The sequence below is a fragment of the Armigeres subalbatus genome, chromosome 1 (assembly GCF_024139115.2).
Source record: "Armigeres subalbatus isolate Guangzhou_Male chromosome 1, GZ_Asu_2, whole genome shotgun sequence".
In the NCBI taxonomy this organism is placed as follows: domain Eukaryota; kingdom Metazoa; phylum Arthropoda; class Insecta; order Diptera; family Culicidae; genus Armigeres; species Armigeres subalbatus.
Genome location: NC_085139.1, coordinates 31469340 through 31497106, shown reverse-complemented (window position 1 = coordinate 31497106; position 27767 = coordinate 31469340). Strand labels below are relative to the sequence as shown.

At 43.9% G+C, this 27767-nt stretch overlaps 1 protein-coding gene and 3 long non-coding RNA genes across 6 annotated transcripts in view; 1 reads left to right on the top strand and 3 right to left on the bottom strand.

The window, feature by feature from the left end:
• LOC134208246 (uncharacterized) overlaps window positions 1–27767 on the bottom strand; it is a 525640-nt gene that overhangs the window by 344657 nt on the left and 153216 nt on the right. The gene's annotated exons all lie outside the window — the stretch shown is intronic.
• On the bottom strand, window positions 21781–22582 carry LOC134208244 (uncharacterized). The gene is made up of 3 exons (XR_009978569.1): window positions 22193–22582; window positions 22072–22138; window positions 21781–21987 (listed from the first exon to the last, which is right to left on the bottom strand). It is a non-coding gene; the product is annotated as an uncharacterized LOC134208244 (long non-coding RNA).
• The window catches only part of LOC134208247 (uncharacterized), a 157354-nt gene continuing 153245 nt past the window's right edge, over window positions 23659–27767 (top strand). The window contains exons 1-3 of one of the 3 annotated variants that reach the window (XR_009978573.1): window positions 23659–24267; window positions 24345–24431; window positions 26008–26132. This is a non-coding gene — a long non-coding RNA (uncharacterized LOC134208247). Of the gene's footprint in view, window positions 24268–24344; window positions 24432–24508; window positions 24742–26007; window positions 26133–27767 lie in introns of those variants that run through there. The other 2 variants (XR_009978571.1, XR_009978572.1) reach the window with 2 other exon arrangements.
• LOC134208243 (uncharacterized) lies at window positions 25401–25834 on the bottom strand. Its single transcript, XR_009978568.1, has 3 exons — window positions 25780–25834; window positions 25659–25725; window positions 25401–25574 (listed from the first exon to the last, which is right to left on the bottom strand). It is a non-coding gene; the product is annotated as an uncharacterized LOC134208243 (long non-coding RNA).

Below are 27767 nucleotides of genomic sequence, written 5' to 3'. Positions count from 1 at the left end.
CTCCATTGCAATCGGATACTGAGAGACGGAATCGGCAAAACGATCCCAACAAAGCATCGAACTACCCAACATCACGGCACCGAAAGCCGGCCTTGGAATGGCGGTGAAATGCGGCAGCGACGATGGCTGCTACGGATAGCGGTAGCATAGCTGACGCCAACGTCAGCCATGGTGCTCTTGATGATTCACCGCTATAACACGGTAGCCGCCATTCATGCTAATATTTAAAACTTTCGCAGTTTCTCCCTCCTACGAACAATTGCACCACTGCCAACGCCTTGCGATTATGATTTGTACATACTATGAAGAAAATGCCTTGACCCATGTTTTTCACAGGAGCAATGGCATCGAACAAACGAAAAGCGGAGCGAGCGAGTCGGTGCCAATGGTACGGGCCGCAAAAAGGGCGGAGACTCGGTCTCCATTGCAATCGGGGTCAAGAGGGGGTCCGCCTCATGCTGTCACTATCATTCCAGTTCGAGACAGCAGCACGTACGGACGTGTTTTTTGCTCGCGCATTTTTTCCAAGTGTTTTTTCTCGTTTATTCGTTTACGTTTTCGCTTCGTCGCGTTGGCGTTATTTTCTCCCGGACCCGTCATGGGAGACTCGGTGGCCGATTCGGTCGCGGGAAAAGTGCCTAAGCGCACTGCTCTTGGAGGCGCGGGTAACCCTTCCAAGCAGCTTTTGCAGAGCAACGTGTTTTCGCCGTTGCCGCTTTATGACGCCGGTAATCCGCCGGAGAAGCGCAAGTAGCAGCAGTCGCAGCTGCCACAAACTCAGTTTTCATTAGAGCCAGAACTGCGACTAAACTTATTTATCATCAGACTAAGGCCGGAGTGGCCTGTGCTGCACATAAAAGACTTCTCCATTCAGCTCGGTCCATGGCTGCACTTCGCCAACCACGCAGTCTGCGGAGGGTCCGCAAGTCGTCCTCCACCTGATCGATCCACCTTGCCCGCTGTGCACCTCGCCTTCTTGTTCCCGTCGGATCGTTGTCGAGAACCATTTTCACCGGATTACTGTCCGACATTCTGGCTACGTGCCCGGCCCACCGCAGTCTTCCGATTTTCGCGGTGTGAACGATGGATGGTTCTCCCAACAGCTGATGCAACTCGTGGTTCATTCGCCTCCTCCACGTACCGTCCGCCATCTGCACCCCACCATAGATGGTACGCAACACTTTCCTTTCGAAAACTCCCAGTGCGCGTTGGTCCTCCACGAGCATCGTCCAGGTCTCGTGTCCGTAGAGAACTACCGGTCTTATAAGCGTTTTGTAGATAGTCAGTTTGGTACGGCGGCGAACTCTATTCGATCGGAGCGTCTTGCGGAGTCCAAAGTACGTACGATTTCCAGCCACTATGCGTCTCCGAATTTCTCTGCTGGTATCGTTATCGGCGGTCACCAGTGAGCCCAAGTACACGAATTCTTCAACCACCTCGATTTCGTCACCACCGATAGAAACTCGTGGTGGGTGGCTCACATTGATCTCTCTTGAGCCTCTTCCTATCATGTACTTCGTCTTCGACGTGTTGATGACTAGTCCAATCCGTTTAGCTTCGCTTTTCAGTCTCATGTAGGCTTCCTCCATCCTCTCAAAGTTACGTGCCATGATATCAATGTCGTCGGCGAAATAACTGGACGGACTTCGAGAAAATCGTACCACTCGTGTCAATCCCTGCCCTTCGTATTACTCCCTCCAAAGCGATGTTGAATAGCAGACACGAGAGGCCATCACCTTGCCGTAGCCCTCTACGCGTTTCGAAGGGACTCGAGAATGCCCCTGAAACTCGAACTACGCACATCACCCGATCCATCGTCGCCTTGATCAACCGTATCAGTTTATCCGGAAATCCGTTTTCGTGCATTAGCTGCCATAGCTGGTCCCGATCGATTGTATCATATGCGGCTTTGAAGTCGATAAATAGATGATGTGTGGGCACGTTGTATTCGCGGCATTTCTGCAATACCTGACGTATGGCGAACACCTGGTCTGTGGTAGAGCGTTCACCCATAAATCCCGCCTGGTACTGCCCCACGAACTCTCTTGCAATTGGTGTTAGTCGACGGCATAAAATTTGGGAGAGTACCTTGTAGGCGGCGTTCAGCAATGTGATTGCGTGGTAGTTGCTACAATCCAGCTTATCGCCCTTTTTGTAGATGGGACACACGACACCTTCCATCCACTCCTGCGACAGAACATCATCCTCCCAAACCTTGGCAATTACCCAGTGCAGTGCTCTAGTCAGTGCCTCACCACCGTGTTTAAACAACTCTCCTGGTAGTTGGTCAACTCCAGGGGCTTTGTTGTTTTCAGCCGGCCAATCTCCTCCTGAATTTCCTGGAGATTCGGAGCCGGAAGTCGCATGTCCTGCGCGCGTGCTCCTAGGTTCATTACCATTCCACCACCGTTGTCTGCCATATCGCCATTCAGGTGCTCTTCGTAGTGCTGCCGCCACCTTTGGATCACCTCACGCTCGTTCGTAAGAAGGTTCCCGTTTATGTCCTTACACATATCGGGCTGTGGCACGTGGCCCTTACGTGAACGGTTCAACTTCTCATAGAACTTTCGTGCGTTATTAGCGCGGTACAGTTCCTCCGTCTCTTCACGGTCTCGATCTTCCTGCTGGCGCTTTTTCCTCCAGAAAATCGAGTTTTGTCTGTTCCGCGCCCGTTTGTATCGTGCCTCGTTCGCCCTCGTGCGGTGTTGCAGCAATCTCGCCCATGCTGCATTCTTCTCCTCAACTAACTGCTCACATTCGCCGTCATACCAGTCGTTTCTCTGATCCGGAGCTGCGACCAAAGCTCCGGGAATTGATCGCGAAAGGCTTGAACTGCACATTTCGGCTCTGCAGTGAAAGCGTTAGGGTGATGCCCGCCAACACGGACCATCACAAGTCAGTCGTTGAGTTCCTCGAGGTCCACAGATATGAATTCTACACTCATGACCTCCCCGGTACGAAGCCGCTCAAGGCTTTGCTGCGAGGGCTCCATGACATGGAGGAAAATGAGCTCATCCAGGAGTTGGAAGGCAGTGGACTCAAACCAGTCGCGGTGCACAAAATTGCTCGTCACGACAAGACAAGAAGGTATCGCGACCAGCTTTATCTGGTCCACCTGGAGCATGGCTCCACCACCTTCAAGGACCTGAAGCTGGTTGAGATAATCAACCATACCGTCGTTGACTGGGAGCGATATCGCCCAGTGCACCGCGACACAACTGCCGCATGAAGCCGCGCTGCAACAAGGGTGGCGAACCCCACCCAAATGACGAGTGCGACAAAATGGAGGTAGCCGATCCCAAGTGCGCCAACTGTGGCGACAAACATCGGGTCACCACAAAGGGCTGCCCAAAGAGAGCCGAGTTCCTGGAAATCCGGAAGAAGGCTTCCACCAGGAACCTTCCGAAGAAGAACCGTGTTCCTGTAGTTAACGAGGTAAGCTATCCGTCCATCAAGGCTCCCCGTCGAGCGATTCCAATCATCCCACCGTTACAACCGACAAGCGGCAGCTGCGTCGGTTCAAGCTCCAGCACCATCCACCAGCGAATGGCCCCCCGAATGACCCGAATGGCTGATGCCGATCTTTGCACAGCTCGCCACTCGGCTGCGCGGCTGCAAAACCCGTTTCGACCAGGTCTTCGCTGTTGGCATGTTCATTATTGAAAATGGCTACTAGGGTGGGCCTGGTCAACTGGAACGCTTGCTCGCTCAAGAGCAAAAGCATCGAACTGGCTGATTTCCTCGAAGAGAAGGAGATCGACGTAGCGTTCATCACTGAAAAGCACCTTAAACCGAAAGTGAGCGTCCACATCCTGAACTTCCGTATCGTGCGACTAGACCGACCCTCCAGGGGAGGTGGTGTGGCCATCGCACTTCGATATAACATTAACTGTCGCCTGCTGCCAAGCTTTCAGCTGAGCATGATCGAGGCCATCGGTGTCGAAGTGAGCACTTCCGTCGACACAATCACGCTCATCGCGGCGTACTGTCCAAGGCAAGCCAAAGCCGGCGTTTGATCGGCGGCCGCCCTTCAGAGGGACATCATCAAGCTTACCCGGAGACCAGGTCAGTTCATCATTGCCGGCGACCTGAATGCTAAGCACCAAGCCTGGGGCAACAGTCGCTGCAATCAACCATTTGGAGCAACAACATGGACGAAGGTCACTATACGATCCTGAGCCCGGATTCCCCCACTCGGCTGAGTCGGTCCGGCGCCCATTCCACAATCGACCTATACCTCACAAACATGAACGACCATGCCTCCCAGCCGGTCGTCTACCAGGAGCTCAGCTCGGATCACTACCCGGTATTGGCGGAAGTGGGCTCCTCGGTCAATCGGCATCAGCAGTTCCGGAGAAACTACTACCGAGTCGACTAAGGCCGGTTCCAAAGATGCGTGGACAACAGCGTCGACTACGAGGCGCGGCCAGAAATGCCTGAAGCAATCGATCGACAGCTACGTTCCATCGAAGAGGCGATTTCGGTGGCCCGGGAACAACATGTACCGACGGCTTGGCAGGTAAGCAACTCCCTAAACATCGATACACTCACCAAAGATTTGATTCGATTGCGGAATGTCACTTGCAGGCAGTTTCAGCGTACTGGACTGTCTGAGCTTAAGGTACGCTGCAATCGAATCACAAAAATTATCAAGGCCAGAATGGTGGACCTCAAAAATAACGACCTCTCCCACATCCAATTGATTCCCAACATCCACAACATCCATTTGATTCCCAACGACTTCTCGGAAGAGCTGGAGATCTCAGCTGGCGAATTGACGGCCTATATCAGATCATCGAAGAACATGAAGGCCCCAGACTTCGACAGTATCCTGAATCTCGAGCTCAAACACATGAGTGCTCCGTTCTTTGAGCACCTCTCGCTGATTTTTAATCAGTGTCTCCGGCTCAGCTACTTCCCATCGTCCTGGAAGTCAGCGAATGTCATCCACATGCGGAAGCCTGGGAAGAATCCTTCCTTCCCCAAAAGTTATCGTCCCATCTGCCTTCTCTCAGGATTATCCAAGCTATTCGAAAAAGCTATTCATCATCGGTTGCTTGAGTCTGCCGAATATCTCAACATCTTGCTCGAGGAACAGTTTGGTTTCCGACGCGGTCGGTCAACTATAGTTACTATACACCAACTGACTCGAGTACCAACGTCCTCAGACGGAACAGGTTTGTCGCTAAAACATCCGCCATGGCCTTGCTCGATGTCGAGAAGGCATTTGACAATGTATGGCCTGGTGTACAAATAACGCTACATTCTTCCCAGCTACCTGGTGAAAATCGTCAACATTCGGGTTGTTTAGGGGTTCATTCATTTCATTTATTTAGTTAACATCTAAACAGATAACACTGAATCAACAATTTGACGCCACAATACACGGTTCGAGGCTGCATCTCTCCATCCTCGGATACGCCCCACACTCGCCAAGTCGTTCTGCACATGGTCTGCCCATCTCGCTCGCTGCGCTCCACGCCGTCTCGTACCTGCCGGATCGGAAGCGAACACCATCTTTGCAGGGTTGCTGTCCGGCATTCTTGCAACATGTCCTGCCCATCGTACCCTTCCGGCTTTAGCTACCTTCTGGATACTGGGTTCGCCGTAGAGTTGGGCGAGCTCGTGGTTCATTCTTCGCCGCCACACACCGTCTTCTTGCACACCGCCAAAGATGGTCCTAAGCACCCGTCTCTCGAATACTCCGAGTGCTTGCAAGTCCTCCTCGAGCATTGTCCATGTTTCATGTCCGTAGAGGACAACCGGTCTTATAAGCGTCTTGTACATGACACATTTGGTGCGGTGGCGAATCTTTTTCGACCGCAGTTTCTTCTGGAGCCCGTAGTAGGCCCGACTTCCACTGATGATGCGCCTTCGTATTTCACGGCTAACGTTGTTGTCAGCCGTTAGCAAGGATCCGAGGTAGACGAATTCCTCGACCACCTCGAAGGTATCCCCGTCTATCGTAACACTGCTTCCCAGGCGGGCCCTGTCGCGCTCGGTTCCGCCCACAAGCATGTACTTTGTCTTTGACGCATTCACCACCAGTCCAACTTTTGTTGCTTCACGTTTCAGGCGGGTGTACAGTTCTGCCACCTTTGCAAATGTTCGGCCGACAATGTCCATGTCATCCGCGAAGCAAATAAATTGACTGGATCTATTGAAAATCGTACCCCGGCTGTTACACCCGGCTCTCCGCATGACACCTTCTAGCGCAATGTTGAACAACAGGCACGAAAGTCCATCACCTTGTCTTAGTCCCCGGCGCGATTCGAACGAACTGGAGTGTTCGCCCGAAATCTTCACACAGTTTTGCACACCATCCATCGTTGCTTTGATCAGTCTGGTAAGCTTCACAGGGAAGCTGTTTTCGTCCATAATTTTCCATAGCTCTACGCGGTCTATACTGTCGTATGCCGCCTTGAAATCAACGAACAGATGGTGCGTTGGGACCTGGTATTCACGGCATTTTTGAAGGATTTGCCGTACAGTAAAGATCTGGTCCGTTGTCGAGCGGCCGTCAACGAAGCCGGCTTGATAACTTCCCACGAACTCGTTCACTAATGGTGACAGACGACGGAAGATGATCTGGGATATCACTTTGTAGGCGGCATTAAGGATGGTGATCGCTCGAAAGTTCTCACACTCCAGTTTGTCGCCTTTCTTGTAGATGGGGCATATAACCCCTTCCTTCCACTCCTCCGGTAGCTGTTCGGTTTCCCAGATTCTGACTATCAGTTTGTGCAGGCAAGTGGCCAGCTTTTCCGGGCCCATCTTGATGAGCTCAGCTCCGATACCATCCTTACCAGCTGCTTTATTGGTCTTTAGCTGTTGAATGGCATCCTTAACTTCTCTCAAGGTGGGGCTGGTTGGCTTCCATCGTCCGCTGAACTGACGTAGTCATCTCCTCCGCTGCCTTGACTTTCACTGCCTGTACTCTCAGCGCCATTCAGATGTTCCTCGTAGTGCTGCTTCCACCTTTCGATCACCACACGTTCGTCCGTCAAGATGCTCCCATCCTTATCCCGGCACATTTCGGCTCGCGGCACGAAGCCTTTGCGGGATGCGTTGAGCTTCTGATAGAACTTGCGTGTATCTTGAGAACGGCACAGCTGTTCCATCTCCTCGCACTCCGCTTCTTCCAGGCGGCGTTTCTTCTCCTGAAAAAGGCGGGTCTGTTGTCTCCGCTTCCGTCTATAACGTTCCACGTTCTGCCGGGTACCTTGCTGCAGCGCAACCGCCCGCGCTGCGTCCTTCTCCTCCAGAATCTGTCTGCACTCTTCGTCGAACCAATCGTTCCGTCGACTTCGACCCATATACCCGACGTTGTTCTCCGCTGCGTCGTTGATGGCTGCTTTGACTGTATCCCAGCAGTCCTCAAGAGGGACTCACCCTCACCCTCTTCCGGCAACGCTGCCTCGAGATGCTGCGCGTATGCAGTGGCGACATCAGGTTGCTTCAGTCGCTCTAGGTCGTACCGCGGCGGTCGTCGGTACCGAACATTGTTGATGACGGATAGTTTTGGGCGCAGTTTAACCATTACCAGATAGTGGTCAGAGTCGATGTTAGCGCCACGATATGTCCTGACGTCGATAATGTCGGAGAAGTGCCGTCCATCAATCAGAACGTGGTCGATTTGTGATTCTGTCTGCAGTGGTGATCTCCAGGTGTACCGATACGGGAGGCTGTGTTGGAAGTAGGTGCTGCGAATGGCCATATTCTTGGAGGCGGCGAAATCAATTAGTCGTAGGCCGTTTTCGTTCGTCAGCCGGTGAGCGCTGAACTTTCCAATAGTCGGTCTAAACTCCTCCTCTTGACCAACCTGAGCGTTCAAGTCTCCTATGATGATTTTGACGTCGTGGCTTGGGCAGCTGTCGTACTCACGTTCCAGCTGCGCGTAGAATGCGTCCTTATCATCATCAGTGCTTCCGGAGTGTGGGCTATGGACGTTGATTATGCTGAAGTTGAAGAACCGGCCTTTGATCCTCAACTTGCACATTCTTTCATTGATCGGCCACCACCCGATCACGCGCCTTTGCATATCGCCCATCACTATGAAAGCTGTTCCCAGCTCGTGTGTGTTGCCGCAGCTCTGGTAGATGGTATGATTACCTCTAAACGTTCGCACCATTGATCCCTTCCAACAGACCTCCTGCAGCGCTACGATGCCGAATCCACGGTCCTTGAGCACATCGGCGAGTATGCGTGTGCTCCCGATGAAGTTGAGAGATTTGCAGTTCCACGAACCGAGTTTCCAATCGCTAGTCCCTTTTCGTCGCAGTGGTCTTCGCCGATGGTTCCGGTCCGTACTCTCTTGTTGATTGTTCGTTGCTTAAGATTTTTTAAAGGCTGGCTTGCAGGGCCTGACACCAAACCCCTAAATTTCCGGAGGACCATTCCTCCTTATTTCCGGTGGACCATGGTGCACAGTTTCACTTAGAGTCCCTCGCTGGCACTCGGACGATGATCAGCCGCCCCTAACATGGAGAACAGACGCTGTTGTGAGCCGATCCTGACATGGAGAACAGACGCTCAATAAGATTTGCACCTCCGGAGAGGAGCAAACCCCCCCTTCCCTGTCAGCATACGACCATAGTTCCCACCGGGGTTGGTTACCCGATCTTCCCTAAGGTTGCTCGTATCCCGGCCAGCACCGCGGGGAGGTAGGGATAGGAGTTGCTGGGTAAGAGGCTAAGGACCGCGAGATGGGGTCTATTTTATTCCTTCAGGTACGCGAAGTACCAATGGTACGCTTTACCCAGCATTTGCCGTGCCGTGTTTAGGGGTATATATATTTTTACATATTCTGAATCTTCATAAACAACTGAGCCTAACCCCAATTTTACAGAATTTTTGAAGCCCCGGACCTATTTTTAATTTGCATTTTAAATTTACATGGGAATAAAAATTTGTTCTTATGCTGCATGGGCCAACTGTCATTCTATGAATGTTAGTGTCATTCTATCGATTGAAATGGCTTATTGTTTGCTATACAAGAATGTAAATAAAAGGTTTACAAACAAAATAAAAATATGGTAAAGATTAGAAAAGCATTCTCTTAATGTTAAACTATGAAAAACCTCATATTTTTCTCTGCTAAACAACCCAATTACCTGCCGGCAAGGACATTCCGGGTCTCAATCAGCGGAGCGAGTTCCAATGCGCACAACATTGTTGCAGGCGTCCCCCAGGGCAGTATCCTCGGGCCTCTGCTTTTCAATCTGTTCACCTCCAACATGCCAGAGCTTCTAGAAGGCGGCATTCTGTCTCTGTTCGCAGATGACACCTCCATCGTCTACAACGGTAGAGTGATCAGAGCGCTAGTGGCAAAACTCCAACGAGGCCTGAATACCCTGACAGAATATCTCACCAGCTGGAAGATCTGTATCAACGCGGCGAAGAGCCAGGTCATCATTTTCCCCCACTCTCCCGGCATCTTATTTGTCCCGCGATTCGGGACACAACATATCCCAGTTTTCGTTCAGTTTTCGTAAGCAATAAACATAAAAAAAATCTGTCTGTTTGACCCTTATTGACTTTGAAACCACTGAACCGATCGGCATGAAAATTGGTTTGCATGAGTTTTTGGGGCTGAAGACGTTTCTTATGATGGAAAGAAGGGGCTCTCATACAAATGAAACAAATTCCTACATAACTCGAGTACTAATAAAGCAAATGGGACCAAATTGGCATGTGGTGGTTTTCGAAGACAACAATGTTGCTGTGGTCGTTCGTCACCCCATCTCCCTCTGGCATAGCAAAGCGCGACGGGTAAAAGCTAGTTTTAGAATAAATCCTGATTACGATGCTACTCAAAAGTCAAAATATGATACAGTCAAACCTCCATGAGTCGATGTTCTATGATTCGATATCGACTCAAGGAAGCAAATTATGCCATATTAAAAAATATTTTCTGGGTTACTGTGATGGTCCCTTCAAACGGCTTTCCAAAGATTTGCTATTCCTCATCTCGATATTTCCATAAGTCAATGGTCAATATCGACTCATGGAGGTTCGACTGTATTAACATCTTCATATACAGGCCGCACTCGATTATCCGGAGTGTTGAAAAAAAATCACTCCGGATAATCGAAACCTCTGGATAAGCGAGCCATTTTTTGTTGTCGCTGGAAATTTAACTTTTGCTCAAATAATCTTTATTCTAGTTATATAAAATCTAATAAAATATCCCGCTGGTCCGTTCATGGGATCTGACTACCAATAGAGGTCAGCGCCGATCTGAAAATCGTCGGTGGCGGCTTTTGTCATAATTATGGTCGGCGAAGGCTTGGCGATTTATGTATTACGTTCGTAACGTAAAGTTTTTTTCCAGGATATTTTTAAGACATTAACGGGAGAATCTTTTTATTTCGCCGGAAAAATCTAATGAACTGTCCCAGGAGATTCTTCCAAGTTTTTCGAATTTTCAACAGGAAATGCTCTAAAGTTTTCACCGGATTTTTTTTTTTAATTTTTACGGGAAACTGTTTATAAGTTTGCATGCATGCTTCGAATTTTTTTTCCCGACCAGAATATTCCGGAGTTCCGTCTATCTAGAATTTCACAAAAACTGTTTCCAACGGAATTTCACTTGGTTTTTTTTCGGAATTTCTTTGGATTTCTACGAGAATTTTTTTAAGTTGTCCATTAGTAATTCTTCGGAAGTTCTGCTAGAAAATTTTCAAAAGACCAAGGGTCGTTTGGTTGAAAATCGAAAATCATTCGGTGGAAAGTCATTTGACCTTTTTCAGCCAAATTATCAGTTCGGCCGTATGATCTTCATCCGTACGTCGCTTCCAGCCAAATGACATTTTTGGCCGAACCGTTTTCGACCGTATGTCACCTCGTCCGGTTAAGCAGCATTTTTGGTCGAACGATTTTTTTCGGCGGCTCTGGCAAACAACCCTTTCGGCCATCTGATCATTTCGGCCAAATGGCCCTTTTATGCCAAACGACCATCTGGGCCTTTTTGGCTAAATGACCTATTCGATTAGACGACTTTTCAGCCAAATGACCTGTTTGGTCGAACGACATTATCTACCAAATGCCAGTCGAGTTTCAGATTAATAACATATTCGGTCAAACAACGAACGGCCCTTCCCCGTCAAAACATTTGATTTCAACGTGGAATTCTGTGGATTTCAACAGGAAATCCTTGGAAATTTCCGCAGGTAATTTTTTGAGATTCCCAAAGGAAATTCTTTATAATTTAACCGAGAAATTTCTGGAATTTGCACCCGGTGGGCTTCGTGGCCGTGTGGTTAGTGGCGTCACGTATTTGCAAGCCATAATTTTGATTCCCGCCCTAGTAAGGAGAATACATTTCGGAAAACACTCCGCTGGTTCACTGGATGCTGTGCGAATGTCCTGTTCGTTGTCTAATGCCAAGTGTTAAGTATTCAGTACGGTAGTATTTTCTAGATATCGAAGGAAATTCTTCAGAATTTCCAATGAAAGTTCTTAGTTCTACGAAAAGCTTTTTCGATTTTTTAACGAAAAATTGTATGGAATTTTCAAGGAAAATAGCTCATATCACGAGAAATCCTCTGGAGTTTCAACGGGGCTGCCATAAACTGTCGGCGGTGACGGCGCACACCTCTAATCACCGATCCTCCGGGAAATCTGGAGGATCCCAAAAAAAATGAAAACTTCTAAATTTTATCGTTAAGCACCAATATTTTTCAGATGCACTTGATATTGTGGCTTATACATGTCGTGGCCTTCCGAAAATTCTGGAACATCTAAGAAATAAATAAAACAAAAAATAATGAATTTCATTACGTAACGCTTGAAGGAGAGGGAAGGGGTCAGGCCGTGCGTTACGATTCATACAAACCAATTAAATCTTTCACATAAAAAAACCTTACGAGGGGGAGGATGGAGGTCCAAAATCTTCAAATTCAGTATTACGTTGCTTATGAATGAATCCATTCCGGATATTCCGAAGGACTATTTGGTGACACGAATCACAATGTCAATGCTGTACTCAAAATATACAAACGAATGCTTGAAAAAATATATTCCTAAAATGGCCAATTATGAATGTTCTTGATTTCCGTTCCCTTAGGGTTCTTTCACAAAATCCGTAACGCTGAATTTGATAATTTTGATACCCCATCCTCCCTGTCGTAACTTATGGAAGGTTTTTTTTTGACGGATCGTAACGCTTGATCTGTTTTTCTCATTTCCTCTAAAGCGTTACGTAATTTGTGAACAGTCCTTTAGGAAAGCGAGAAAGTCACTAACTATAATTACTAAATGTCTTGCACATATTAGATACGTTACGGATACACAAAGATAATATTTCTGTTTTTGTAATATGGGTAAAAATATGACTCCGGATAATCGAGCCATTTTCTCCGGTTAATCGAGCCTCCGGATAATCGAGTCCATCCTGTATTCATACATGTAGAAAATATTTTTAACAGCAGCATAGGGGAAGGTGGATAGACTTGATCCCTACCTGTTTTATCGAGAACCAAAGTAGATTTGTTCTAGCGTATTTTTTTTGTATAGATCCTCTAGGCAAACGATGATTATGTAGTGACTAATTTCTTGGATTGACAACCTTGGACCCTAAAAAACTTTTTAAAGGCCACACAAAATTTGAATCACATCTCTTAAAATTGACCAAATGCTATCATTTTTTTTACAGCACAAGGTCAAAAATATGCTAAATGATCCGTACTGATGAAAATAAGAGCAATCCATCATAGTTCTGAGATACTTGTATTTTGAGTTATTGTCTCAATTTGGGGACACTTCTCGCTTAACTTTTCAAAAGGACCCAAGTAACATTTTTTTCATGAATTAATTTGAATAGCGCAATCAACTTATTAATCCCTTATTAGTCACCAATACAAAAAATTGGCGAAATAATAGAAAAAAATAGATTTATTCTCAGGTGGCTAATTGTTCATATATTTTACAGATCTGATGAAGGGTTGACTCGTAAAAAATATTTATTGAGTAGATATGATGAAAAGGGGATCAAGTCTTCCCAAATCCTAAGATTACATGCGCTGTCGAAATCCATAACAAAAATTGGATTATGATTTTACTTACAATAAGCCCCGCCTGTTTATGCTGCCCTTGTCAATTGGTTAATGGATCCACAATAAACTTCCGAATTTTACAACCTAGCGCCTGTATAATTTTTGGATTTAATGTCATATTAAAATCAAACACCTTGTCATAAGACGAGTTTGTACTGTACTGTACTGTACAGTACAAACTCGTCTTATGATAAGTAAATACATTCCACTAAAAGCTTAACATAATTTGTCATAATGTCATATTGAAACGATCTCACCAAATTAATCCTGCTCCGGATTATAGAACTGAGAAATAGACAAACATTTCTAGTGACCATGAAAACAATCACTTTCCGCGATAGGTAAATAATCGCGCACTTTCCAGAATCTTGAGCCTCCGCTTCGAAGAGACCTGTAACATTCGACCAGAAAAAAATGGTTCCAGGTGACGAAGCATTAGTTAAACCATAAAAAATATGCGAATACGAAAAATAAAAACTCTACTCTGTCTAAAAACACAACTGACCGCGGGCAAAGCCTACTTCGATCTTACCTTATTAAAAATCTCTACGTCTATTTCAAAAATCTACTTTTTGCATTTAGTCGCTTCATGCGTAACGAACAGTAATATGTTGGGATGAGCACACAAAAAAAAAGAACATCGTATCTATTAAATTATTAAATTCGCCAATAACCAATGCACCTTACATTAGCCCACCATAGAAGTACGATTCCATTGATTTCATGTTTTATTCAGTTCAGCTGCGGTGTTATCGGGTGGTGGTACTCTAAGAGCTTGGGCACGTGCCATCAACCTCGAGGAAGTATGTCCTTTTTCCCCCGGGGGAGGAGGGGGCAACGATGGATGGCATTACCTACTTGCAGCCTCCTCCTGGAAGGAAGTAAAATAAATATTGCAACGGGCACAGCAACCGAGACAAAAAGCAACGACAGCGAGTTCCACTTCTGCTGTTAAAGTGGGTGGACCGACACCCGCCGCCCGGAGGCACTCGCCATGGTGAGCCAGTCGACGGTGCGTTGTTTCGCTGGGAATTGCAAATGTTCGAAAGTGATTCCCGGAATAATTCGATTTGTCTACAATCATGAAAACAGATTTACAGTTAAAATATCTAACTTTTGGCGTGCGCAATTCTTATCACCATGTCAGCTTGATTCGCATTACTGCAGTGATGTCTGTTGCCATGGCCTATATTTATCCCACAATAGGAAGAAACCGCCTCGGTTGGTCACGTTTTCCGGAGTGGTCAAAAAAAGGACGCGTTCCATGTGTCCCAAGCCATAAACCAGTCAAGCACCGGCGACCGGCCGCATCTTTACGATTTGCGAGCCCCGGAGGTAACCGATGCGATGGTGTAGACTTAACTGTGCTGAACTTCTATTTCTGTCCTTTTGCTTATAGTTATGCGAAATTGCTAAAAGGAATTGTGTCTTCGTCATTTATTGGGCGCCGCCGCTGCTGTCGTGGGCGTGTGTCAGCGTCTCGGCAAAAACGGTGAGAAAAATGTGATTTGAATATAAATATTTGTTTTTCTACGATTCACAGCAAACGTCTTGACGATGGAACGTAAGATGGTTGAAGATAAGGACATATTATTTTTCATGTACAGTACCCTTCAGACTGGCCTGTAAACTTAGCTGCTTTGGAAGACCAAAACACTATTCTGGTAATATTCACTGCAATGGGATTTTTCTTCGAAGTATCCACAAAAAATCTCCTATTTTACTGGAAGGTTCCTCTTAATTCCATTCACTGGAATTAGGATAAAAATTGTTTTCAATTTCTCCTCTACAAATATGAACCAGTCTGTATAAAATAAGTAGGTGGAGAATTGTTGTGGTATGTTGCCTTCATAAATTATGTAATGGAATCTAGATGGAATGCTAGTCGAGATTAAATTCTTCCGCGGAAATCAATTCGAAAATATGTGTGTGGAATCTCTAAGATCAGATCTAACAATCTCAAATATTTATTGAATGTTTTTTGTAATCTTTTGGGCGTACCCGAGCAGGAGCGACGACCTCGATAACAGAAATTGGTATGAACTAGCCTTGCTTCTTCTTCTTCCTATTGGCATTACATCCCCAGACTGGCACAGAGCCACCTTGCAGCTTAGTGTTCATTAAGCGAACATATAGCCTATACGTATACTTTGTATACAATAAAGGCAAAAATGTCATTAGGCTTTTAAAAGTCATTTTAGGCTGTTATTTTCCGTGCAATTGCAGCTGGAAATTGCTAACCTAGTAAACGCAAACGATCAATCGAGCTCGACCGGGAAATTTGCGGTGTTAAAAATTAGAAAGTGATCGAAACAGTAGAATAAAAATATAATGAAAATATAAAAGTTTCACTCAATGCTTGGATTTGAATCAACTTAGATTTAATAACTATAAGCGTGAATTGTGCAACAGGTTATTAATTTTATTAATATGTCTCAAATAGAAGTAAGAAAAAAAATATTTATAAATATTTTTGTTGTTAGAAAATTCCACCAATCATTTAACTGCTCATAAAGATAGACACGATGTTTGCATCAAATCTCGAACAGTTCCATAAAAAAAAACTCTATCACCGACGGACTCCATAACTTCATATGCCACCCACAACGCTGTCCATCAAATACCCCACATTATAGATAGTAGAATCTATAGATGAGCGAAAGCATGGCTGAGTCGATTTTTTTGCCCGTGCACACGCGCATATGACGTCACAGCCCTTAACGTTTCCATTGAAATCGTGACGTCATGCTCGTTTGGAGACACGTTTGACAGTTCGTTTGGAGACAGAGGATTTATCTTCGCTCATCTATATATTCCACTATCTATACCCCACATGGAAAACCTATTTTCCACTGTATTGTTATCTCCCAGTGCCGTGAATTCCGAATGAGCTCCACGTTTCATATACGTAACAATACACACGTAGCTACCACACTCGTCCGTCGAAGTGTTGGCTCTGTTTTCGCACAGATGCTTCCAGTTTATTTAGTTTTTCTGTGTTCAACTTGGCATGTCGCCGTGACCAACTTCACTCGTAGTTTTATCCACATTAGTTATTTACTGGTTTTGACAGAGAGCACTGTATACACGATGATGAGCAATTTATCCGTTTGTGCATTTTCCATCTCATTAGTTTTATCCTATGCAATAAAATAGAGGAGATCAACAAAACCTTAGTAAAACAATTTGTATATAATAATGGCAAGTGAGATGCCACATTTGGGCCGGAAACATATTTTAAAAATACTTTGATGTGGGACTACGCTTGTCTTTCTATAACGGAGCTCAATTTGCCAATTTGCCCAGAATAAGGAAAAAATATATAAGCAATATGTATTGAATGTATAATATTTTATCGAAAAACATTTTGCCGAATTCATTTTCCTTTACGATTGCAAAAATCGGAGACCGTCACGAAAATATGATAGACTTTGAACTTTATTATTCCAGTCGTTTATTGCCGTTTTTTTAACAATCTTCAAGGAAAAGTTAGGCCTCTTTGTATTCTCCTGAAAATATTAATTGTCAGCTTTTTGTTATCGATAATTGGTAAAAAAATGAAATTAGGGCAAACCAACTCATTCCGTACATGCAACGAAAGCATAGACATCAAAATCAAACAACTTGCGGGTTTGGATCTAATTCAGTTTGAATCTAATTCAGCAAACACGGCAGCACGAAAGCGCTGGTAGCAGTCTCAACGGAAAACCATCGACGGGGGTAGTCGTCAGGATGGTTGCTACAGGTCGTTTGGCCGGAACCCATTCGGCAGAAAACCATTTGGCCGAATGCCACTAGTCCGAAACTCATCGGGCCGAAAGTCATTTGGTCGAAAGTGTCATTTGGCCGAAAGAGTAATTTGGCCGAAAGGTCATTTGACGGGAGGGTTCTTTGGCCGAAAGGGTCATTTGCTCGAAAGGGTCATTTGGCCGAAAGGGGCGTTTGGCCGAAAGGGTCATTTGGACGAATAGGTCATTTGAAAAGTGAGAAATTAGGAGTGAGAAGAGAGACGCCTCAATTCTCATTCCTCATTTCTCACTTCTCACTGTGAAAAGTGAGAAGCATGAAGTGAGTAGTGAGACGTCTCACTACCCACTAAGCACTACTCACTTTTTACAGTGAGAATTGAGACATTTGACCCTTTTGGCCAGACTCTTCTGACTCCTCAGGAGCGTGGAGAGAGTAGTGAGACGTCTCATTGCTCACTTCGCGGTTCTCACTTTTTAGAGTGAGAAGAGAAAAATGAAGATTGATAAATGCTACGTCTCACTTCTCGCTTCTCATTTATCACTTCTCGATGTAAAAAGTGAAAAGCCCGAAGTGAGTAGTGATACGTCTCATTGCTCACTTCGCCCTTCTCTCTTTTTACAGCAAGAAGTGAGAAATGAGGAGGGAGAAGTGAGACGTCTCATATCTCACTCCTTATTTTCACTTCCCACTGTGGAACGTGAGTAGTGCGAAGTGAGTACTAAGACGTCTCATTACTCACTTCCCGCTTCTCACTTTTTGCAGAGAGAAGTGAGAAATGAGGAATGAGAATTGAGACGTCTTTCTTCTCACTCTCAATTTCTCTCTTTTCAAATGACCTTTCCGGCCAAACGACCCTTTCGGCCCAACGAGTTTTTGGCCAAATGGCGCTTTCGGCGAAATGACCCTTTCGCAAAACGACCTTTTCGGCCAAACGAACCTTTCGGAAAAAGACCTTTCGGCCAAATCACCCTTTCGGCGAAAAGACCATTTCGGTCAAACGACCCTTTCGGCCAAACAATATTCGGCCTAGTGCCAAATGGCATTCTGCCGAACGGTATTCGGACAAAAGCCCCCTCCCCGAATAAAATTCGTCTAGGATCAGCTTTATTTTATTATTTATTAACAAACTCCATATAGTAACACAAGTAATCACCTATTGATTGTCAAAGCTTATGCTATGCAATATCTAATACCAATGACTATACACTAAATAAATTATTCAAATTTCTTTCAAAAGTAGAAAAACTTCTTTCACTCTTTTGATTTCGAGATAGATTTGTATGGCTCGTAAACGATAAGATTCTTTTAAACTATTTGAAAGGCATCTAGGAACGATCAGTAATGAACTTCTTGAAAAGCACGCATGTCTGAAGAAATCTCGAAGGTAAATTGGAGGGTCATTTATAATTTTGAATGTTTGGATACAGATTCTAAGCTTTAAATGACTTGTGAAATCACATCCAAGTATTGCCTTTTTCTATCACAATAGATCTAACAAATGGTCGCAGTGAATAAAATACCCAACAAGGAAAAAAATTGCCTTTTTATAATTAGATACATGGTCGAACTTTTTCAGAATACAGTTATGTTCCGTTTTTATCAACACGGTCCGTGCGTTTCAGTTGATAAAATCGGAACAGTGACAAAATCGGAATAATTTTCTTCGACGATTTTTTTTTGCTAAAATTTTAGTAAAAATGATATATTGCTGGGAAAATGTTAGATTTGCAGGTTCTAACATTTTTAAATGCTAAGGGACTGTCTATAAACCACGTGAACATGCTCGTGGGAGACAAGGGTTAGTGAAAAGAGACCAAAGTTATTGTATATTGAACATCAATGGTTACTGGTTGACGGTCCTGGCAAGTAAGGAGTACATCAAGGTAACGTCCTTAAATTATGTCACGCAAAAATTATAAATTTTCAATCTGTCATCCCTTAATCGTTTCACTTTTTGTATGAAATATATAAAAAAATATTCCCCTCCCACTGAAAGCGTGACGTAATTTATGAAAGTTCCGTAAGAAAAAATCTTCATCAGGATGTCGGCTACCTAAATATAAAAAAATTATCCCCCTCCCACTGAGAGCGTGACGTAATTTATGGAAGATCCGTAAGAAAATTTTCATCAGGATGTCGGCTACCCAGGAATAATACTGGTGGTCAAGTTTGACTATACCATGAAGACCTAGATATCCAAAACCTTGGGAAAATTTGCTTCTGACAGCTTGCAGGTTAAACTTCAATATTAGGATCCTGTATCACATTCTTTAAAAAATATAAACACTCAATCAAGTTTAGTCATCTTGATCGTAAGAACAGTGATCATTTTTTTGAATATGAGATGCTTAAGGTCCTCCAAAACGTTCTCGATTTCAGTCTACGGTATCTACCACATGCGCATCAATTTTCTCGAATACGTGATGTTCAAGGTACTCCAAAACGTTACCAAGTTCAACCTAAAATATCTATCGAACAACCAAGGCTTTTTGCAAAGACCTCAACATCGATATGTACCATACCTGGTTCAATAAGCATATACGCATCATGCAAATCGAATTTGGGATGTTCAAGGTACTCCAAAACATTCTGGAGTTCAGCTTGAGGAATCTGCCAGGTTAATTAAGCATGGGTTTTGCTATGTTCTTATTTTTGGCATATACTCAATATATCCAATAATGTAAACTCAATTTTCTGGAATACGTATCAAATCCGGTTCAAAAAGCATAGGATTCTAATTTCCATGATCATAAGATGTCTAAGGGGTCTTCAGTTAGCCTTTGGAGCGTAAGCGCAGGATTGTAAATCCAGAGATGGTGAGTAAGGTTCGGTCGTCCCGTTACGCTGGGATATGGATACTCTGAAGTAGTGCGTAACGGTGTAAATCGGGTCATATCACCATGCTCGGTTAAACACTGAAACTGACAATATGACGTCCCTAACCCCGAATCCCAAGGTGTCAGGCGACCCATGCCGAGGGGATGAATGGCCTGGGGGTGAAACAATTAGCCAGGCAGTTAACGGAGCCTGTAATGCTGGGTAGACACCTTTTTTCGTGGTGCATTACGGAGAAAGATCTACCTCACTGTGCTCTAGTTCTTACTATTCTTGTTAATACTTGAGTGATGGTCGGAAGTATGGAACGACTATAATCTGCTTTTAGATGACCCACCTTTTGCCACTTTTGGATGGAGTCAATGGAGTAAATTATAAAAACGTAACTCAATCTTAGGCTGGTTTTAAAGCCGATGACATTAATCTCAAAGCTCCAGATCGCTGATTAATTAGGAAAGAAGCGGATACGAATTTGGTGGATCTGCTGAACCCTCTGACTGATTAGAGCTCTGTGTAAAGGTGAGATTCAGAAATGCCAAACGCAATGAAATCAGATCTCTGTACAAAAACGAATCCGGAACTCATAAGAAGACACAAAAATATGTTTGAACTGCAGTACCGATGCATGGTCAAAATCAGTATTATCCCACTTATTGTTGAGCCGAAACTGATTGAGGGGCGCGCCTTTGAGAGTTGGTATAAGCCGTTTCTGGAAGGGTATAAATAGCGGTACCTTAATCTAAAGAGGCCTTACATTAAGCTTGAGAAAATATCTGAATAAAAAACGACTACTTCATTTCTTCAGCTTGAGCTTGATTGACTGCCCGTAGATGCTACTCCATTATGAGCAGATCAGCTGTTCTTGCACAGGGAACCAACAGATGTTTGCCTGGGACTAGCCACTCATCTTCAATGTACAAGTTCTGGCAAGCCCAATGCGGAATTTTATTGGAGTTATCGGGTGAGGTTGACGGCCAGAGGTTCGTTTTGGTTTACGAGCTACCAATGTGGTAGTTGGGAGAAAGCAATTGATAGAATTTATAATTGGATGTAGGAAACTATTTTTTTGTTCATTTCCAATTCTAGTGGCTACTGCTAGAATAGTCAAATCAAACGTATAAAATATAAACGGAAACGGTTCATGGTTCTAGCGATTGCTGGAACATTAGAATTATAGAGAAAGATACAAAATAGCGAGCAAAAGCAAGAGCGATAGTCATATGAGTACCAAATTCGTCTTGAAAATGCTAATAGAATATTAAGTTGAAAAGCCGGTATAGCCCGTCAGCCGTACGAGTTCCCGTTTTAAGTATAATGGTTTATGCGCCACTCCCGAGGGGAGACCATTTACCAAGGTTGAGTGTGCCCGACTACGAGACCTTTCAGGAGAAGGTTCCTATTTTCCCAAACTTCTGGGCGGGAAACAAGATGGCTGACTACTACTGTTCAAATAGGACAAGAGGATAGCGAAAAAAAAATATAATTGACCAAAAAGTGTTCCAATCGTCGACCGATGCTAAATTCAACAAATGGGGGTTTTATCATCATCGGTCAAGCCTCTCCATTCACTCTTTGTACTGACCTGTATTCGATTCGGCAGTACTCCAGTTGGTTTCGGAGCCAACTTCCCCTATACATCAAAAAATACTAAAAAAAACTACCGAACTCCCGTGTGACCTAAAAAACATTCAACCAGTTTCACTCCTCATAAGACATTTTAAAAACGTACATCTTCCCATGTCCTACCATCAAGCTCATTTATTTCAGTGCAATTCAATTTATTATACAAGTCCTAGGAATCTAACTTTAGGCGCGGCGCGCTATAATATAATTCAGTGTCTATTTCTACTTGTTTCTACCTTTCCCATTCTTCATCTATCCTCTAGCTAGTCAACGTGCGTGTTTGGGGTTATGTTTCTATATCGTGTGCTTTCCTATCTCTCGGTTTCGTGCGACGGTTCATGCTATTTCGTTCATGCCACGCTGACCGGTACAACCTTCGGTAGCGGGCTCTCAAAGTCACTTGCGCAAGGACAACACTACATTCACGAATGAGTACTCACGACCTTTTTATGCTGCCGCCCGGCGACTGATGACGGATGAACAGGAGATGAACGGGGGTGGTGAAGTGAACCCGCCGGGTGCCTTTCCTCGACGGAACTAGGCGGAAAATCGCAGCGAATGAACTCGGTGAACGGTCGCTCGTTCTCGCCCTGCCTAGGGCACGCTTTTGGCGTACGATACCCTCTTCCGGGCGTACCCAGGACACCTCTGAAGCTGATGGTGGGGTCAGCGATGACGTTGTCCGATGTGGTGTGATCGGGCACATGCAGCTTAGGCCACGAACCTTTATAGATAGGAATTTAAAAGAACCGTTGCACATGCACGTTTTAAAGCTTTATCGCACACACTAATTCCACACACGTTTTACCTTTCTTGTTCGGCAGTGTTTGCACGCCTTCTCACTGCACGAAATATACTTTACGGCTATCTACGATCTGGGAAAGGATTTGTTAAAGCAAACTGATTGAACGAATTTAAATCACTTCTACCTCAATATTCAAACCACGGCGCGAGGACAACTTCGGAATCACTGCTGCCTCTTCCACTAATCAGTTCAAAGTGATCGAGAAGAGACTTTCAAATCCTCAGATTAACCCATTTTCACGATCTTCGGCACCGGATATCAAGAAAACAACGAAGTTGAATTTTCGTGATAAGCCGAGTTATTGAATCGTCCTCTCGACAATTACATCTCTCGCTATTTTTTTTCTCATTCTAGCTAACAGTCATAATCAGCCTGTTTGCTACCCGCTCAGAAGTTTATGGATGGGAGGGATACGAGCAAAAGGTTAATAGACCCTGAAAGGATTTTAGTGGGGTCGCTGCCCGCACGATTTTTGCATTGCTAGAGAGATCAACCGCCAAATCGAAATATGTAGGTGAACTATATTCAGGCACTCAGTTGGAGACTCATTTACATTTTGTTATGTCAAGTGGTAGGGCTCTTGCTCACTCGCGTGTGAAGCACGGTGGGTTTGATCGAATTCAATTTAAATAAAATCTAATATTTAGTTTGATTAATTTTAATTTTCATTTAAATTCAAGTTTTTTTTAATTTCCGATTTTTATTCTAAAAGCTACTTGCTACATCATTCCGCGCTAGTTTTTCGAAAATTTGATTGATCATTGAAACCATAATTTCAAAAATCAATCAAATTTTCGAAGGTAAATTAATCAGTTTTGCAATCACAATAATTTCAGGGGTCATATGGTTTCATCGTCGTGAGACTCCTCCTCTATTTCCAGACCATAATCAGTAGATCACGTCTGTTACTGACCATCAACGTTTCTCAACTCCGGTCTCCAGCAGAACTTTATCTGTGATTGTAAAACAATTTAAACTACCTCTAAAAATAATATGAATAGTTTACAAAATGATAGAGGAGCTCTTTATGGAAAACTTGATATTGATCAGGCGAATAAACTGTAGTTGAAAAATTGGCTATTGGCTACGCATTTATACCCACACCACATTTAGAAAAAACAAATTAACAAGAAAACAAAAAAATATAGAAAAACAACAAACAAAAAATTGGGTTAAAGATATTTCTACCAACCTCAGTATAATAACTGAGCACGGGACAAGAAATTCCAGAAACTATCACCGCAGTGAAAACGCTTATCTGGTGAAGTTTATTGACATCCAACTTCAGATTTTTATCCAAAAAGCGGACGCAATTTCCTTCACCTTAAAAGTGGGGGTCTGCTCCGATCATCGATTAACTACCAGACTTTGTCTAGAAACCGTTATCGGTTTAATCGAAGCTCAAAAAAGTTGATACTGCAACAATTCTTACCATCAGTACTTTTACCGAGAATGAACTGTTCCTTAAAACATGACACGTTAATTATCCATTCGTGCACCCCTCGTATACGCAAATCATTCATGCCAACATCACCTCATTCATCCGTCGTCACTCAATCTAGCCAACGCCGTGAACTCTACGTGAGAACCCAAACCGAGTTTGACAGTTCGTCGTGAATTAAAATGTCGCTAAGTGTCCGGGAAAAATCTTTCGGTGGAATCGGTCGGAAAAGTGGTGAAAACGGTCGGAAAAGTGTTGAACAAGAGCGGAAAATGTGCTATGGTGCTGTGCCGAAACAGGAGGAATGCGGAAAAGATTGTTCCCTAGTGGCGTTTTGTTGCAAAAAGCATGTTTTGCTTCGATGTTTTTGTTCGAAGCTGCTCGTGAACAGCGACGCGGTCGCGAATATTGCTGGGGATTCTTTTCAACAAAAGTCTAGGGTTATATCTAATAACCACCAAGGAGCAAGGAACGGAACGAGTGGAAGGAACCTTAGGATATTTTTGCTCCGTCGTATGCCGTTCCGAGATAATACGAAAGGAATGTGGAATGTGGATCTATGGAATCTCTCGGATGGAAACCAAAACAACAGTGGAATTGACTTGAGCAAAATCTTATCGGAACAGGAGGGAACAGGAGGAGATCGATGTTATGTCGCGGAAAGGGAGGATGCTCGACTACCCTTGACGAGACGATGTCTGAAAGCGGAATAAATTCAAAATTTCGAGTGCATCTAAACAAAACATCAAATGAAAAAGGTAATTTGAAGTTCTAATTATCATCAGTACTATTACCAAACAATATTATATTTTTAACATACCATTTCCCTTTTTAGGGTGATGATAGTAAAACTTAACCTATGGATTGCGAGAATTTCTGCGAAAAAACTAAATTAATGAAGGAAAAAAAATCAAGGAAAAACGTGAGTCAATTCAATTTTTGATAATTAATTCTAATTTAAGTAATTAACGTTGGCCCCACGTTGGGCGCCATTTATAGCCCGTCAGCCGTACGAGTTCCCGTTTTAAGTATAATGGTTTATGCGCCACTCCCGAGGGGAGACCATTTACCAAGGTTGAGTGTGCCCGACTACGAGACCTTTCAGGAGAAGGTTCCTATTTTCCCAAACTTCTGGGCGGGAAACAAGATGGCTGACTACTACTGTTCAAATAGGACAAGAGGATAGCGAAAAAAAAATATAATTGACCAAAAAGTGTTCCAATCGTCGACCGATGCTAAATTCAACAAATGGGGGTTTTATCATCATCGGTCAAGCCTCTCCATTCACTTTTTGTACTGACCTGTATTCGATTCGGCAGTACTCCAGTTGGTTTCGGAGCCAACTTCCCCTATACATCAAAAAAATACTAAAAAACTACCGAACTCCCGTGTGACCTAAAAACATTCAACCAGTTTCACTCCTCATAAGACATTTTAAAAACGTACATCTTCCCATGTCCTACCATCAAGCTCATTTATTTCAGTGCAATTCAATTTATTATACAAGTCCTAGGAATCTAACTTTAGGCGCGGCGCGCTATAATATAATTCAGTGTCTATTTCTACTTGTTTCTACCTTTCCCATTCTTCATCTATCCTCTAGCTAGTCAACGTGCGTGTTTGGGGTTATGTTTCTATATCGTGTGCTTTCCTATCTCTCGGTTTCGTGCGACGGTTCATGCTATTTCGTTCATGCCACGCTGACCGGTACAACCTTCGGTAGCGGGCTCTCAAAGTCACTTGCGCAAGGACAACACTACATTCACGAATGAGTACTCACGACCTTTTTATGCTGCCGCCCGGCGACTGATGACGGATGAACAGGAGATGAACGGGGGGTGGTGAAGTGAACCAGCCGGGTGCCTTTCCTCGACGGAACTAGGCGGAAAATCGCAGCGAATGAACTCGGTGAACGGTCGCTCGTTCTCGCCCTGCCTAGGGCACGCTTTTGGCGTACGATACCCTCTTCCGGGCGTACCCAGGACACCTCTGAAGCTGATGGTGGGGTCAGCGATGACGTTGTCCGATGTGGTGTGATCGGGCACATGCAGCTTAGGCCACGAACCTTTATAGATAGGAATTTAAAAGAACCGTTGCACATGCACGTTTTAAAGCTTTATCGCACACACTAATTCCACACACGTTTTACCTTTCTTGTTCGGCAGTGTTTGCACGCCTTCTCACTGCACGAAATATACTTTACGGCTATCTACGATCTGGGAAAGGATTTGTTAAAGCAAACTGATTGAACGAATTTAAATCACTTCTACCTCAATATTCAAACCACGGCGCGAGGACAACTTCGGAATCACTGCTGCCTCTTCCACTAATCAGTTCAAAGTGATCGAGAAGAGACTTTCAAATCCTCAGATTAACCCATTTTCACGATCTTCGGCACCGGATATCAAGAAAACAACGAAGTTGAATTTTCGTGATAAGCCGAGTTATTGAATCGTCCTCTCGACAATTACATCTGTCACTATTTTTTCTCATTCTAGCTAACAGTCATAATCAGCCTGTTTGCTACCCGCTCAGAAGTTTATGGATGGGAGGGATACGAGCAAAAGGTTAATAGACCCTGAAAGGATTTTAGTGGGGTCGCTGCCCGCACGATTTTTGCATTGCTAGAGAGATCAACCGCCAAATCGAAATATGTAGGTGAACTATATTCAGGCACTCAGTTGGAGACTCATTTACATTTTGTTATGTCAAGTGGTAGGGCTCTTGCTCACTCGCGTGTGAAGCACGGTGGGTTTGATCGAATTCAATTTAAATAAAATCTAATATTTAGTTTGATTAATTTTAATTTTCATTTAAATTCAAGTTTTTTTTAATTTCCGATTTTTATTCTAAAAGCTACTTGCTACACCGGCTACGTTCCAGTTGGAATGTAGAGCCATAGAAAAAGTAGAAGAAGAATATGTCCAAAGTCCTACTAGATACTAGATGCACAATAACTAAGGAGGTGTTTGTGTCGAAAAATTTGACTGCGGACTTTTTTGTTAAGGCGTATAACGGACTTGGATGATTACATCAAACAATACGAGTTCCAGGATATTTTAGCCAACCTAAAGGCCTGCAATGGCTAGTACATGTGATGATTGAAGTCATATAAGCTTAATGGACTCACTGGGATATCATATCTAACATCATTCATTGGATAGGTAAAAGTCGTTTTGAAAATTTGCTATTGAAGTGACCTGAGATACATGACGTTTTGAAGAGATGTAATTCAGTCTGTATCGAGATGTGGAACAGAAGTTCTTTGAAAATTGTTCGACTATTAGAGCAACCTTAAAAAAATAGTATGACATCATTTGTTCACGATTCGATATCGAGTCTTAGAACATCAGCTCGTGGAGGGTCCACTGTAGCTTGTAAAAGAATTAAGTGATATCCTACCAGCTCGACGCACCTGCTGAGATGTACAGCGATGCACGGTTGCATCGTTCAGGACTTGGTTGATCGGGTAGATCACATGTTCTGAACTGTATCGAACTCAAGAATGTTTTGGAGAAATGGTAAGGCCTGTAGTTGCGTGCAAAATTAATGAGTGAAATCATATTCGCACAATGTACCCGCTAAGATGGTCAACAATGCACGAATACGTCGTCCAGGGCTTGGTTGATCGGGTATCGGGTATATCGGGTGTTCTGAACTCCAGGACGTTTTGGAGACGCTGAAATAGTTTACGTTTCTTCAAAACTCGATCAATTCTTGTCTTATGATTACATAGATATTTTTGGACATATCTTTCAGCTTAGGACCGTTTGTTTGTAGACATATTTCCTGATACATTCGAGGATATGTACTCCAGGACAGTTTGAACGACCTAGAACATCCGAAAAAATATCAGTTATATCAGAACGCCAGATAACAATGTAATCCTTCATCCTGAAGGAATAAAGTGCAAAAGACCCGCATCTTGTCACTTTTACTTCAATGCGGTGGTGTCGGTGAAAAGAATCCTCTCTTGTTAGTTACGGCCTTAATACCCCTAGTGCTTGAAATATTATTTATTTATTTTGCTTATTTCATCTGACTGTGTCGTCTACATGAAAATTTAAAAGCCATTTGGCCAAAAACTAACCAAAGTTATTGTATTTTAAAAGCTAAATCTAAAACAAATAAATAAATTTTCGTGTTGATAAAAACGGAATAATTTTGTTGACGAAATCGGAGCGTGACAAAATCGGAGCGTGATAAAATCGGAACGTGATAAAATCGGAACATACCTGTAAATGCATATCTGGTGACA